Source organism: Acinonyx jubatus, chromosome C1 (genome assembly GCF_027475565.1).
Source record: "Acinonyx jubatus isolate Ajub_Pintada_27869175 chromosome C1, VMU_Ajub_asm_v1.0, whole genome shotgun sequence".
Taxonomy (NCBI): domain Eukaryota; kingdom Metazoa; phylum Chordata; class Mammalia; order Carnivora; family Felidae; genus Acinonyx; species Acinonyx jubatus.
This window is the reverse complement of record NC_069381.1, coordinates 122,926,560-122,940,333: the sequence shown is the minus strand read 5'-3', so window position 1 is coordinate 122,940,333 and position 13,774 is coordinate 122,926,560. Positions and strand designations below refer to the sequence as shown.

Sequence of the window (13,774 nt, the reverse complement as noted above, 5' to 3'; positions counted from 1 at the left end):
ACTCTTGATTTTGGCTCAGGTCATGATCTCATGGTTCATGGGTTTGAGCCCGGCATAGGGCTCTGTGCTGTGTGGAGCCTCCTTGAGATTCTCTCTCCCCATTTTCTGTCTCTCCCGTGCATGTGCCCATTTTCTCTCTCTCAAAATACATAAACAAAACTAAAAAAAAAAAAAAAAAGAAAAGTTCTTCAAGGTAGGGGTTGAAAAAAATATCAAACTTGTTTCCCACTGTACACCAAGTGCCTAGAACCATGCCTGGCATAGTGTTAGTATTAGTATGTATTTGTTGAATGAATGATTAAGAGGATGATTCTTCCTGGTCCCCCAATCTGGCATGGGGAGCTGAATGAACGCATTGCACAGGTCATTCATTCAGAGGCTGGCAGGCAAGGCTAGCGGCCTTTTATTTCCAGAGGCCTGAGTTCACTTCTGTCAGCACATCTGCAGACCATTCACTCACCCTCCCGTCATGCCGTGTGTGGTCATGCCGTCTGTGAGGCCCCTGGGTGGGCTCCACTGGGGGGCTCAGTCGGGGAAGAGAAGTAAAATCCATCATCCTCATAAAGAGCAGTTGTGGTGGCTGCTGGAAAGGTGGTGGCCAGGTGACAGGTGAAACGGGACCTCATGAGAACAAATTTGAACACAGAAGTAGAAATTGGGAGTGTAATAGGATGCGAATGCAGGACATGTGAGAAGGCAGCTCAGGCCCACTTTCAGCCTGGGTGGGGCTGTGGCCTGGGGGCCTGAGTCGTAGCACAGGAACCCTGCAGGTGCGCCAGGCCTGCCTCGGTGACCCCTTCAGAATAGGAGCCTCCCGGGCCCATCCAGCCACCGCCATGGGAGTGTACAGGGCTCCATACATGGAGATCTGACTGCTGCTGCAGCTGTCCATCCTTCAGGGGGCAGTCCCTGGTAAAGAACTTTCTCCACTGCCTCCTTGGAAGGGACCTTTTCTCACATTGAGAGTGAAAGTACCACACATCAAGAGGAAGAGGTGCCAATGTCGCCTCCCGTTAAGGGGATTTATAATGGAGCTCCATTTTTCACCAATTTACAGACAACTCCTGGGCTCCCGGCTTGTAACTCGGTCAGCTCTGCTTCAGTGGGCACGTGAGCATTTCTCAAAGGCGTCCCTATGGCCCATTGTTTGGGGTCTGGCCTTGGAACAAAAAAGGTTTTGTGTGTTCGCCACAGTGTGTGCCAGGACTAAAGTGTTTCACTCTGTCCCTAGAGGCCAACCTTTCTCTCTCTCTGTCTTCTTCCTGCCTCCCTTTTTCTTTCCTTCCTTCTTTCCCTATTTCCTGATTCCTCTCTTTCTCTCTCTCACACACACATTAAGCTCTGGTCTTGAGAAAGCAGAAGAGAAATCTTCTATCAGGTAAATGCTCATGGCATCAAACGCATTTCTACTGAAGATTCAGACCCCTTGGATATGCGCATGAAAACAGTTGATTCCTGAGCTGAAATGAGTTTCTGCAAGATCTGTTGTTAAATGACAGCCAAAACATGCTTACTCGTTTTTAAGTTGGCCTTCTGTGTGCTCACTTAGTGTTATCTCATGTGATGAGTTTATTCTCTTGAGAACCGTGTGTCTGGACACATCCTGTCATGGGTCCCCTAAGAGATTCCCACCTCACCAGCAACGCATAAGCAGAGTGGCGTTGTTGGGACCAGATGGGAGACCCAGCCAGTAAAGCTGAGACCCCGCCTTCCAGAGGTCTGACAGAAGGCGGCTTCTACTCTGACTCTTCAGACATCTTTTGGCATTCCCTCACCTCACCACGGGGTGTGTGACTGATTGGCTTTAAAACCGTTGCTAGGCATGGATAAGCATATTGGATTCTTCCCAAAAGGCAGTGAGAAAGCCCCTGTGCCCTCCTCATTTCTGATTTCATGCCCTCTGGGGCAGTGGACAGGGTTTCCAGGCAGACGCATATGGGGATACTCGTGAGTGCCAGTGTCTCACCCTGGTCCCAGACATGGAGGGCAAGAGGGGCCTCGCTGGGCTTCCCAGCATCCCATGTTCCCATAACTGCCACTGCCTTTCCTTCTCCTCTCTCCTCTCAGACTCTTCTCCTTCTCAATCAACACAGTCACGGCCAGACCTGCCTTGAAGTCAGTGAAGTGTGTCTTATATGCAAGATAATGTATGCATTATCCAATTATTTAGTGTGCCTGGCACTCAGCGGGGACTCCGTTCAGTGCTTCTCTTCTGCCAAAAGTCAGATGGCACCCCCCTGTTGCCAAGCTAAATTCCCAGATTCCCCACCAAGACATTCCATTTTGCTTCTCTGCACTCGCCCATTCACTGGGTCGGTGAGGCAGACCCCTGGTGGAGAGCCTGCGAGCCTCTGCCCATCTCTGCCCAAAGGCGGCAGTAATGGACCTCCATGCTTATTCCTACAGGGGTGTGAGGGCCTCAGTGCTTTTCACACAGCCCCTCACAGACCCCACTTCCAACAACCCTGAGTCTGCATATAAGGTGAGATACCTGCCATCTGTTGTGGGTTGAATTGTGTCCCCTAGAAAGATATGTTGAAGTCTTAACACTGAGTTACCTATGACTGGAACCTTATTTGGAGAAAGGGTCTTCACAGATGTGATCAAGTGAAGATGAGGTCCTACTGGATTGACGTGGCCCTCAGTGCAATGATTGGTGTCCTACAAAGAGAGGGAAATATGGAGGCATGCTGACACACAGGGAGAAGAGCATGTGCTGACCCAGGCAGAGTTGAGGTGATAGAGATACATAAGCCAAAGATGGCTGCCGACCAGCAGAAACTAGGGAGAGGCAAGGAAGGATTTTTTCCCAGAGTCTTCAGAGGGAACACAGCCCTTGATTTTGGACTTCTAGCCTCCAGAACTGAGAGGAAAATTGTTCTGTTCTAAGCCACTGAAGTTGTTATAATTTGTTTCGGTTGCCCTGGGATATTAATACATGTACATCCTAGCCAGAATCCTATGCACCAGGTACAACTTGCCAGCCACTTATTTGGGGGAGTCTCCACCTCACCCACTTTGGGAGGTCCAGCGGGGATTTGGGGGAAAGTTGCCCACCATGTGCAATTTAAAGCAATGAGGCCCTTTTTGTCAGGGTCAGCCAGACCCATTTCCTGTCCACCACTGGACTCCTAGAGTTGTGACAGCCACAGGACTAAGGTCGAGCTGTGCATCTTAGGGAAAGGCCCACTAGGTCTGCTTCACATTAAGCGCTTTGAATTAGAAGAGAAGAAAAGGAACTTTCTCAAAGACGTTTGGTCCAGCCTGGTTCATCAATTTAGGGCTCCGTATAGGACTTTGGAGAGAGGCATAAAGTTGCCAGGAAAAGGCTTAAGTTTTCTAGGAGATCTTTGGAGCACGGTTGTCCCAAGAACTTGCAGTATGTTATGCATTGTGTTGCATGTTGAAGATGAGGTATCTCTGGCATAGAAATATAGTAAATAGCGCTCCTGTGGCACTCAGCGCCAGGCACTGTTAAATTGCTTTGCAGATATTAACTCATGTAATCCTCACGACAACCTGGTGAGCTAGGTACTCATTGTCTCCATTAAAGGGGTGAGGAAAGGGCACAGAGAAGCTCAGTAACTTCTCATAGGCTACCCAGCATTATAGGTGATAGAGCAGAAAATCTCCATTCACAAAGTCTGATTCCTGAAGTTGTATTCTTCTTTTATTTTATCACATTTTTTTTAAAAAGTTTATTGATTTTGAGAGAGAGAGAGACAGCATGCATGAGCAGGGGAGGGGCAGAGAGAAGGGAGCAAGAGGATCCCAAGCAGGCTCTGTGCTGCCAGTGCAGAGCCCCATGCAGGGCTCGAACTCATGAACCGTAAGATCATGACCTGAGCTGAAACCAAGAGTTAGATGCTTAACCAACTGAGCTACCCAGGTGACCCCTGAGTTTGTATTCTTAACCACAACACCACTTAGGGCCCCTTTCCTCACAATTTATCCAGATGGGTGAAGTCAGTTTTACATCACTGGACTCCAGACTTCCCTACCCACTGATGCTCTGCAGCGTCTCCAGAGATGAATGCGCTTGGAGATAAAGGACTGATACCAACTGTCTGTGATGATCCTGAGCAGTAAGAGGGGCAGGCAGGGGAGGCAAAGATGGCTGCCCTGGCTGCCTCTCCCAGGCCAGTGGTTCTCAAACTTCAGCATCCGTCAGAATTACCTTGAAGACTTGTTGAATCACAGGTTGTTGGGCCCACCCCCATAGTCTCTGATTCTGTAGGTCTGGGGCGGAGGGACTCAGGCCCAAGGATCTGCATTTTCTCAGGTTTCTGGGTGACGCTGGTATAGTTAGTCTAAGTGCTACACTTTAAGAAACATTACTTTAAGCTAATTTCCACTCTGCTGCGGTGGAAGCTGTAGTCAGCTCCTTAGATAATCACAGAGACAATATACTGAGATCTTTGATGTGGTTTTTCCCAAGTATGCTATTGGTGACTCATTTAGGGGAGCAAAATTATCAAGCGGCGATTTTCGTGAAGATGAGCAAATTGAGCTTCCCAGTGGCTGTGTCCTCAGGGGTTCCTGCCAGCAGTCCTCTGTCTCTCCTGCAGCGGAATGAGAGGGAACTGGTTCACATTTTGCACGAAGGATGTTAAGTTAAACCTATCGCAGAGAAGGAGGAATTCTCCCTGGTCCAAAATGATTTAGGTCTAATTCTCTCTTGGGGCAGAGGGATTCCCAAGATTCCCCCTTCCCGCCCCTCCATCCCTGAAGTCTGTGATGATATAAGCCATGTGTTTGTTGATGCTTCATAGTGGTTCCAGTTGGTATAATGGCCTTACCCATTTCTTCCTGTATGTCCTGTAAGCTCCCCAAAGTGACCCCATGTTAAGCTTCTGTTTCCATTTTGCCCTGGAACCCACTTCTCTGGTTTCTCTCAGTTAATATGAATAGTAACGAATATGCTAAAAATTTGGAGGTCACCCTTGACCATTTCCCCTGCATCCAATATCACGGTTTCCCCAAAGTGCTTGTCCATCCTTCTTCATTCCATGAGAGCGTGTCTCTATCCTGTCTCACCTGGGCCATTGCAAATGCTTCCTAAGTGTCACCCCTGCCTTCTATGCTGCAAATGTCACCCCCTCATCACTTCTTCCAGAATGAGCCATAGAAAACTGGGCGTGGCTAACTAAGGTCCCAGGCAAACCTGCCCACATACGCTTTTATATGGCCCACAAGCTAAGCATGGTTTGTATATTTTTAAATGGTTAAAAACAATCAAGGGGCACCTGGGTGGTTCAGTCAGTTAAGCATCTGACTCTTGATTTTGGCTCAGGTCATGATCTCATGGTTTGTGGCTTGAGCCCTGTGTGGGCTCTGTGCTGACAGTGTGAGGCCTTCTTCGGATTCCCTTTCTCTCCTTCTCTCTCTCTCTGCCCCTCCTGTGCCCTCTGTCTCTCTGCCTCTCTCTCTCTCAAAAATTAATAAACGTAAAAAAACCCAAAAAACAATTAGAAGAATAACATTTGGTTTCATGGAAAATGATATGCAGCTCAAGTTCCATTGTCCATACATAAAGTTTTACAGGAACACAGCCGTGCTGATTAGCTTGCAGATCGTCTGTGGCTGCTCTCATTGTCCATCACAGAGATACATAGTTGTGATAGAGACGGTATGACCCACAAAGCCTGCTGTGATTACTACCTGGTCCCTTAGAGAAAAGATTTGGTGACTCCTGGCCTTGCAGCCCTTCTGTGGTACTTCCGGGGCCTCAGGGTAAAGTTCAGCTTCCTTACCGCGGCCCACCAAGACCTCCCAAGACCTCCACTATCTGTCCCCTTCCTATGTCTTCTGCCTCACCCCCCTTGGTTCCTGGTTTTGCAAACTTAAATGCCATCAGAACCCAGGCTGGCAATGTTAAAAAAAAGACACACAGCGGCAGTCAGGGTAAGTTAATACAGTGGTGCTGAGGCCCTGGATGAACTGGACGGTGCATGCCTCACTAAAAACATTCAGTGAAATAGAACAAAACAATACAAAATGAAAGCCGTGTGAGCCACAGGGCATCCGGTTCCACCACGAGGCTCCTTGTCTTTCTGCTTTTGACCTTGCTGTCCCTCAGCTGGGAGTGCCCTTCTTTCTATCTTCATCTGTTCGACTCTTGCTCTCCCCCAGGAGTCATGGCTTGACCGTGTTGCACAGAAAGTTGGGTTGATGTCCCTCTGGGCCTCTGGGATTGTGTCTGTCACAGCATAAATTCCTTCGCCTTGAGAACATTTATTTACTCTTTGGTTTCTGCCATAAGTCTCTTGGCTGCTTGAGGGGAGTGTTTTCTCACTCAGCTTTTATGCTCAGCGTGTGTTTGTAGAATGAATGAGCGAAAGTATACATGAGGAAATGAATTAACTCAGTGACTCAGCAGAATCCTGTGATCCTCACAGAAGAGTGAAGTGATGCAAAGTATCTTCTTTATGGCTTCAAACAATTATATTGTTTTTAACCCCATTTAAGCTTCGTCAGTGTCCTCAGATTTGATCCAACTTGTCATCTCTTTACAACACCCTATAAGAGGGGGTGCCTGCATGGCTCAGTAGGTAAAGCGTCTGATTCTTGATTTCGGCTCAGGTTATGATCTCACGGTTCATGAGATCGAGCCCCGTGTCAGGCTGCGCTGACAGTGTGGAGCCTGCTTGGGATTTTCTCTCTCTTCTCCCTCTGCCCCTTCTTTTCTCTCTCTCTCTCTCTCTCTCTCTCTCTCTCTAAATAAGTAAACAAACATTAAAAAACACACTCTATGAGAGAAGGAAGGTTGGAAGAATGATCTCTGTCTTGTAAAACATAGGAGCAGCAGAATATGGTCTGGTGATATCAGGGGAATCAGATAGCTAGAAATTCCTTCCTTTTACGTGGCTCTTCCATTCAGTTGCATCTCACTAAAAGTGGATTGAGCACCTGCTTTGTTTTAGGCACTCCACTAGGCCCCAAAGATCCAGAAAGGAACAAATCACAGTCTCAGACTCCAGGAGGTCACAGTTTAACTGGGTAGACAAGCTTGTCCATCTTGTGACAGCAGCAGGCGAGGGAGCCTCAAGAGAAGTGAGAGGTTTCAGGAGCCAGGTGGGCACACGTACCTGGGAGAGAGCAGGGGAGGGACTTTTCTCACTGAGGTTGGGTGTCTCTCCCCAGCCTTCAGACTAAGAGATCTGTAGAGTCAGACTCTCCCTATGCTGGAGATGGCACTAGCCCCCACCCGTCTCATCTCTACTGAGTCACCAATAACTAACCCGCCTGAATCTACTAGCCTCGTCAATGCATCACAGAAGGGCTGGCCCCACATGAAGTGGCTGTACTGCAACCCTGAGGGAGGATATGTTTGCCAATTGTAGATTGGAGAAGATTTGGGTAGGAAGAAAGTAGAGCCTGAATACATCGCCTCATCTCTCCGTAAGGCTCTGCGTGGGTCTGGGCTCCTGGCTGGACTCCCAGGAGGGAACCCGCCTGGGTGCACACTGCACATGCACAGGGGAAGGCAGCTCAAGAGTTTGTCCGAGACAGTACTGAAGGCTGCTCTGGGCTGTGCCATGCTGTACCCTCCACGTGTGGCAGGTCATTTCATCCTCACATCGCCCCTGTGCGGGCAGTCCTGTCATTGGCTCTAGTTCACAGAAGAGGAAGCTGGTGCTGGGAGAGATAAATGAACGTGGACAAGGCTGGAGGGTAAATAAGTGGCCGGTTGCCATACCATAACACCCAAATGGTAGTCCCTGTTTCTGGGGTTCCCCAACCTCTGGCCAAAGGCAAAGAATAAAAATACTGCAGGGAGTTCTTGTAAATTAAATTTTTAGCATCATCTTAATCAGAATCCATTTTAAAATTTGGGGCACCTGGGTGGCTCAATTGGTTAAGGCTCCAACTCTGATTTTGGCTCAGGCAGGTCATGATCTCGAGTTTATGGGTTAAATCCCCACATCAGGCTCTGCACTAACGGTGTGGTGTCTGCTTGGGATTCTCTCTCTCTCTCCTTCTGTCTCTGCCTTCCTCTGCTTTCTCTCTCTCTCTCTCTCAAAAATAAATAAATAGGGTTACCTGAGTGGCTCAGTCGGTTAAGCGTCTGACTTCAGCTCAGGTCATGACCTCACAGTTCATGAGTTGGAGCCCCGCATCAGGCTCTGTGCTGACAGCTCAGAGCCTGGAGCGTGCTTTGGATTCTATGTCTCCCTCTCTCTCTGTCCCCAACCCCCCGCCCCCCCCCCCCATTCTGTCTCTCTCTCTCAAAAAATAAACATGAAAAAAATAAAAAAGAAACCTTAAAAAAAGAAAATTTAAAATTGGGGAGGGCATTAAAATACCCTTTGTGTGTATGTGCAGTAATGATAATAGAAGCTACCAGTCCCTGGTTCTGAGGTGTATCCTATTGCTTTTTGACAAAATGTTTTCAGGAAATTCCCAAGTCCTGGACCCCTCATCCATACTACACAGCTGGTCAGGCCACCTTCTTCCTTCTCTTTTGTGAGGATGGCCAAGAAAATGATACACACATGTATGTACGTACATACACACAGTTGTATTTATATACAGACGCTGAAACATTGAATAAATCTTGAAAAGAAGTTCTGGGCTTCCCTTGTGGATTGTGCTTCAGCTTTGTCCAGAGCTAATCTACTTAAAATTATGGTAGTAATGATTGTTTATCTTATAACCACTGTGAACTATACAATCTTCCTCAGGAAAGATAATCCAGGGCTCGGCTGCCCACAGTTCACAGATGTCATTGGAAATTATTTTTACAGGAATGACTCAACTGCTTTCTGCTTCAAAGATACTGTATATTTTGCCTCTTGGGGCCTGGACTGAGGTTGAGAACAAGGCTTAACCCAAATGAATCCCCCTTTAGTTCCTGACACAGCTGGGTATGTTCCTACAACTATAACGTTAAGTCTCAAAATGGTTGTATTTCAGACAAAATGGAAACATAAAAAGCCCTTTTCATGAAAACCTAAACACAGAATCTTATCTCAAACAAACAATTACACAAACAAATGCTCTCCTTTTATTAAAGGTCATGGGAGGCAAAGTGTATTAGGAAGAAAAATCAAGGATCCTTTTCTAAAAGTAAACAGCTTTTAATCTACAAATTCCTGTATGTGTTATGTGACATCAGACCAATGATTGAAAGTGAAAAATACAGTGAGCAGTTTGCTTTGTGGTATCGAATTGTTGTTGGTATTCTAATGAATTGTTCCCATCACTGTGAGCCGGAAAAGTCTAAGGTGTACATGAAGTCAAAAACTTGTTTTCCAGTTCTTTGCTAGCAATTCTGGGGTTTGACAGGGGATGGAGAAAAGTACAAGAGCATAGCAAATGAGGAAGAGATTCAGAAAGGAGAGATATAAGTATGAAGGCCTTAAGCCTTAGCTGACATTAGGTGTGGTACAAAGAAAGAAATGCCTTCGCGTACAAATAACTTTTATTTTGCCTCGGGCTGACCTGAAACTCTCCTTCTCTGACTAGTGCACGGTAGCTCACTAGCAGGAAAGCCTGCTAGGTACATTTGAGCGTCTTGGGTTTGAAACCATCTAAACATCCATCAGCAAAGAACTGGTTAAATAAAATGGGGTGCATATGTTCAAGAGAATTCTATGTAGACAGTCTATATGGATATGAAAATTATGCAAGGTATATTGTCAAGTAAAAAATGCCTTATACCCATATAAATGTGTGTGTAAAATAACACTGTTTATATTTTTAAAAAGAACAAACCTCTGTGTGCAAATGATTGACCCTTTTTGGAAGGACATAGACCACACAGGTAGCAATAGATAATTACCCTTGAAGATGTTTCTGAAGTTATTGGAGTGAAGAGAGGTGGTTTTTTGTTTGTTTTACTTTTGTCTTATACTCTTCTGTACAGTTTGAAAAAATTAAAAATCCCCACTGTAAGCCTATGTTACCTGGGCGTGGGTGTCGTTTCTGAGATGGCTTCTGTGACACGAAATGTTCTGGGCATCTGATTAATTTTCAGGGTCGATGAGATGACAAAAGGTGTGGTACAGGTAACAGTTCTCTGCAGATTCCAAAGTGGGTTCCAGGGCTTTTCTTGTCTGTCTTCCTTCCTTCCTTCCTTCCTTCCTTCCTTCCTTCCTTCCTTCCTTCCTTCTTTCTTTCTTTCTTTCTTTCTTTCTTTCTTTCTTTCTTTCTTTCTTTCTTTCTTTCTTTCTTTCTTTCTTTCTTTCTTAGTGTAGCCCAGGAGCCCTTCATCTGAGGGTGATGGAGCCTGGTGCCAACAGTGACAGTTGCAGCTGAAATATTCCCGAAGCCATTACAGAGGGCCGCGACTTCAGGCTGTGCTTCCCTTCCTGCCTCGGACAACTGCCTGGAGCCCGCACTGCTCTCCCCCTCCTTCCTGGAAACACGTGGGGCTGTGTTCCGGACGCAGGGGGAGATGCTTGAATTATCTGGAAAGGGGAGGAGACAGCAGAGCTGCCCTGGCAGCAGAATGGGGCAGCTGTTCTCTGAGACACGTGACTTCATGAAGCCTCGGTTGGCAAACACACCGCCTCATCAGGAAGGGAAATCCAGCAATCCAAATGCTTTATGAGGCCCCAAACTTAGCTCACACTGTTTATTTGGGCTCTTAGTTTAATGTTGATCACTGGGATCTAAATAATGATTCATTGCCCCACCTGACACGCAGTCCTACTTTATCTTCCAAGAGGGGTAGGAAGTTCCCGCCAACTGGGTCTTGGCTCTATTACAGCTGCTTGGCAGTCTGGGCCCCAGCACAGGAGGGACACAGATTCAGAGAGGGAGACACACACACACACACAGACAGACACACACACACACACACACACACACACACACACACACACTCACACTCACAAATACATTCACAAACCACTGTACACACTTGTAACACACATGCCTCTCACACCCACACAGCTCACATACTCACACGAACACTCACCCACACTCACACACTTACACACGCTCCCACACTCATACAACACATGCTACTCATTCAAACTTACAACATATAAGGGGTGCCTAGGTGACTCAGTAGGTTGAGCGTCCAACCCTTGAATTTGGCTCAGTTCATCATCCCCCAGGTGCATGGGTTCAAGCTCTATGTCGGATTCTGTGCTTATCATGGAGCCTGCTTAAGATTCTCTTTCTCTTTTGGGGAGCCCGTATGGCTCAGTGGATTTCAGTTCAGGTCATGATCTCTCAGTCTGTGAGTTCGAGCCCCACACTGGGCTTGCTGCTTTCAGCACGGAGCCCACTTCGGATCCTCTGTCTCCCTCTCTCTCTGCCCCTCTCCCCTGTTCTCTACCTCTCTCTCTAACAAGCAAAGAAACAACCTCACAGCATATATAAACACTCACACACACACTCCCTACACACTCACAGTGCCATATACTTTGTGAAGAAATGCTCAGAAACAGGAGCATGGATCAAGAATTCTGCTTTATTAAAGCAAAACAGTCTCTGCCTCAGTGAGTTGAAGGGCTTGGCAAAAAGAGCGGTAGCAATGCCTCAGGCAATGGTGTTGAAAGATACATGACAATTCACAAAGTGAGAATTTTCCAGTTCCTCCTCCTCTTGGGTTGTTACCGCCCCGAGGTTGGTTTTGGTGGTTCCCCTTGGCTGTCAGGATCCGCTTTCGACCCTCCCCACCCTTAGTCAAGCACACCACAGTTCACTCAAGGTGGTGAAAGAAGAGCACTCAGGACAGGGAAGAAGAAAGCTGTGCTGCTTAGCAGGTCCAGCCAAGTGACACTCCTTTGAGAACGTTGTGGAGTTAAGGGCGGTGAGGCAGGGCAGGGCACAAGGAGGGAAGCAGGAGAAGGATGTGCGGTGTGCCCCTCCATGGGGACTTGACAAGCTTAAGACCAGCCTGCCCATGTCCTTTATAGTGCACAGTGACCTGGCCTTGTTCTGGTAGCTGAGAGCGACCCAGTGAAATTTCTTTTATGTGCGGAAATAAGGTCAGCTTGAGTCTTGTGTCCATTAGTGAGTCTCTTCTCTTCCTTCAAGGTGTAATGTTTTTGCCTCTTCTTTCTCCTTGAGGCTGTCTGCCCAGCACTGGTAGGCAGTCAGTGACTATTGAATGAAAGAATGGCAGCCTTCCTGATGCAGTGGTCCAGGTATCTCTGTATGGCTCTCTACATACATATAAAGGGGCTTTGGCCATCTGGTGAACATGAAGAAGATTATAATGTGCCTGAACATTACCTCACTGTCTGAATATCTTTTCTTCTTTATTCATGTGTACTTCCTTGGTGATCTCATCCAGCCTCACGGGTTTAAATACTAGTTATATACTGACAACTCCCCAATCTAGATCTCCAGTATCTTGCTTGTGAATCCCAGGCTTGTATATCCAATGGCCTTCTGGACATCTCCAATTAGATGCTTCATTAGGCTTTCAACTTGACATATTCACAAAAACTCTCAATTTCCTATTGAAACTTGCTTCACCTGAAGGCTTCCCCCTCTCAGGAAAGGTAACTCAGTCGTTCTGGTTTATCGTAAGGAGAAATCCTTGAATTTATTCATGGCTTTTAAATTTGTTTTCACTGCTATTTACTTCATTGGACTGACATTTGAAGTATATCCCAGAACTGAGCACATCCTAATGCCTCCACTGTTCTGGTCAGAGCCACCCATCACATCACTCTTTGGATTACAGAAAATGTCCTGTCTGGTGTCCCTGTGTCCTCCTTGACTTCTCTGCAGTGCATCTTTCCCCAGTAGTCCTGGCATTTCTTTAGAAATGTAAGCAGGAAATGTCAGCTCTCTGCTCGCAAACCACCAGTGGTCCCACATCTTGCTTCATGTCCAAGCCAGAGTCCTTACCTTGTCTACAACCTTGATCTCCATCTCCACCACCCAATCTCATTTCCTACCCCCAGTTCCCCTAATTCCCTCAACCCTGTTCTACCAGCTTGTTGCCATTCTTTTCCAGCACCAGCAGATTATCATCTCAGGAACCGTGCTCCACTGGTCCCTTTGCCTGGAACATCTGTCCCTAAATATTCTTATGGTTTTCTTCCTCATTTTTCTCAAGTTTGTTCAATGTTCTATATTAGAGAGATAGTTTCTGATCAACTACATCACCTCCATCTTTGCTGCTCTGAGTTATTCACCACAACACTTAACAATACTATACATGTTATGTCTATTTTTTTGTGTTTTTATTAGTTTTTTAAATGTTTATTTTTGAGAGATAGAGAAAGTGAGAGAGAGAGAGAGAGAGAGAGAGAGAGAGAGAGAGAGAGAATGAGTAGGGGATGGGCAGAGAGAGAGGGAGACAGAAAATCAGAATCTGACAGCACAGAATCTGATGAGGGGCTCAAACCCACAAACTGAGATCATGACCTGAGATGAAATGGGATGCTTAAACTTCTGCACCACTCAGGCACCCCTATTTTTTATTTGTTTATTGCCTAACTTCTCTTCTTCTAGAATGTGAGCTCCATGAGAGTAGGGAGTTTATGGGTTTTGTTTTCTTCTGTACCTCTATTGCCTAAAGCAGTGTTTGGCTCTCAATAGGTCTTAAGTAATTTTCTGATGAATGGAGGAAGGAAGGAAGGAAGGAAGGAAGGAAGGAAGGAAGGAAGGAAGCAAAGAAGGAAGGAAGGAAGGAAGCAAGAGACAGGCAGGGAGGCAAGGAGGGAGGGAGAAATGAGAAGGGTATTGTGAGTTCTTTTGGGCCGAAATCTAAGCATATCAGACAATGGGATTTTGCATTAGAGCAGTATTTCTTAAAGGCTTTTGGTCACAGACCTTCAGTAAGAAATACATTTTACATTAT

At 46.5% G+C, this 13,774-nt stretch overlaps 1 protein-coding gene and 1 long non-coding RNA gene across 3 annotated transcripts in view; one reads left to right on the top strand and one right to left on the bottom strand.

Annotated features, from left to right (window-relative positions):
- NCKAP5 (NCK associated protein 5) overlaps positions 1-13,774 on the top strand; it is a 963,823-nt gene that overhangs the window by 62,149 nt on the left and 887,900 nt on the right. The window lies entirely within an intron of this gene.
- Positions 3,644-10,446, bottom strand: LOC128314007 (uncharacterized). Its single transcript, XR_008295287.1, has 2 exons — positions 9,909-10,446; positions 3,644-4,562 (listed from the first exon to the last, which is right to left on the bottom strand). It is a non-coding gene; the product is annotated as an uncharacterized LOC128314007 (long non-coding RNA).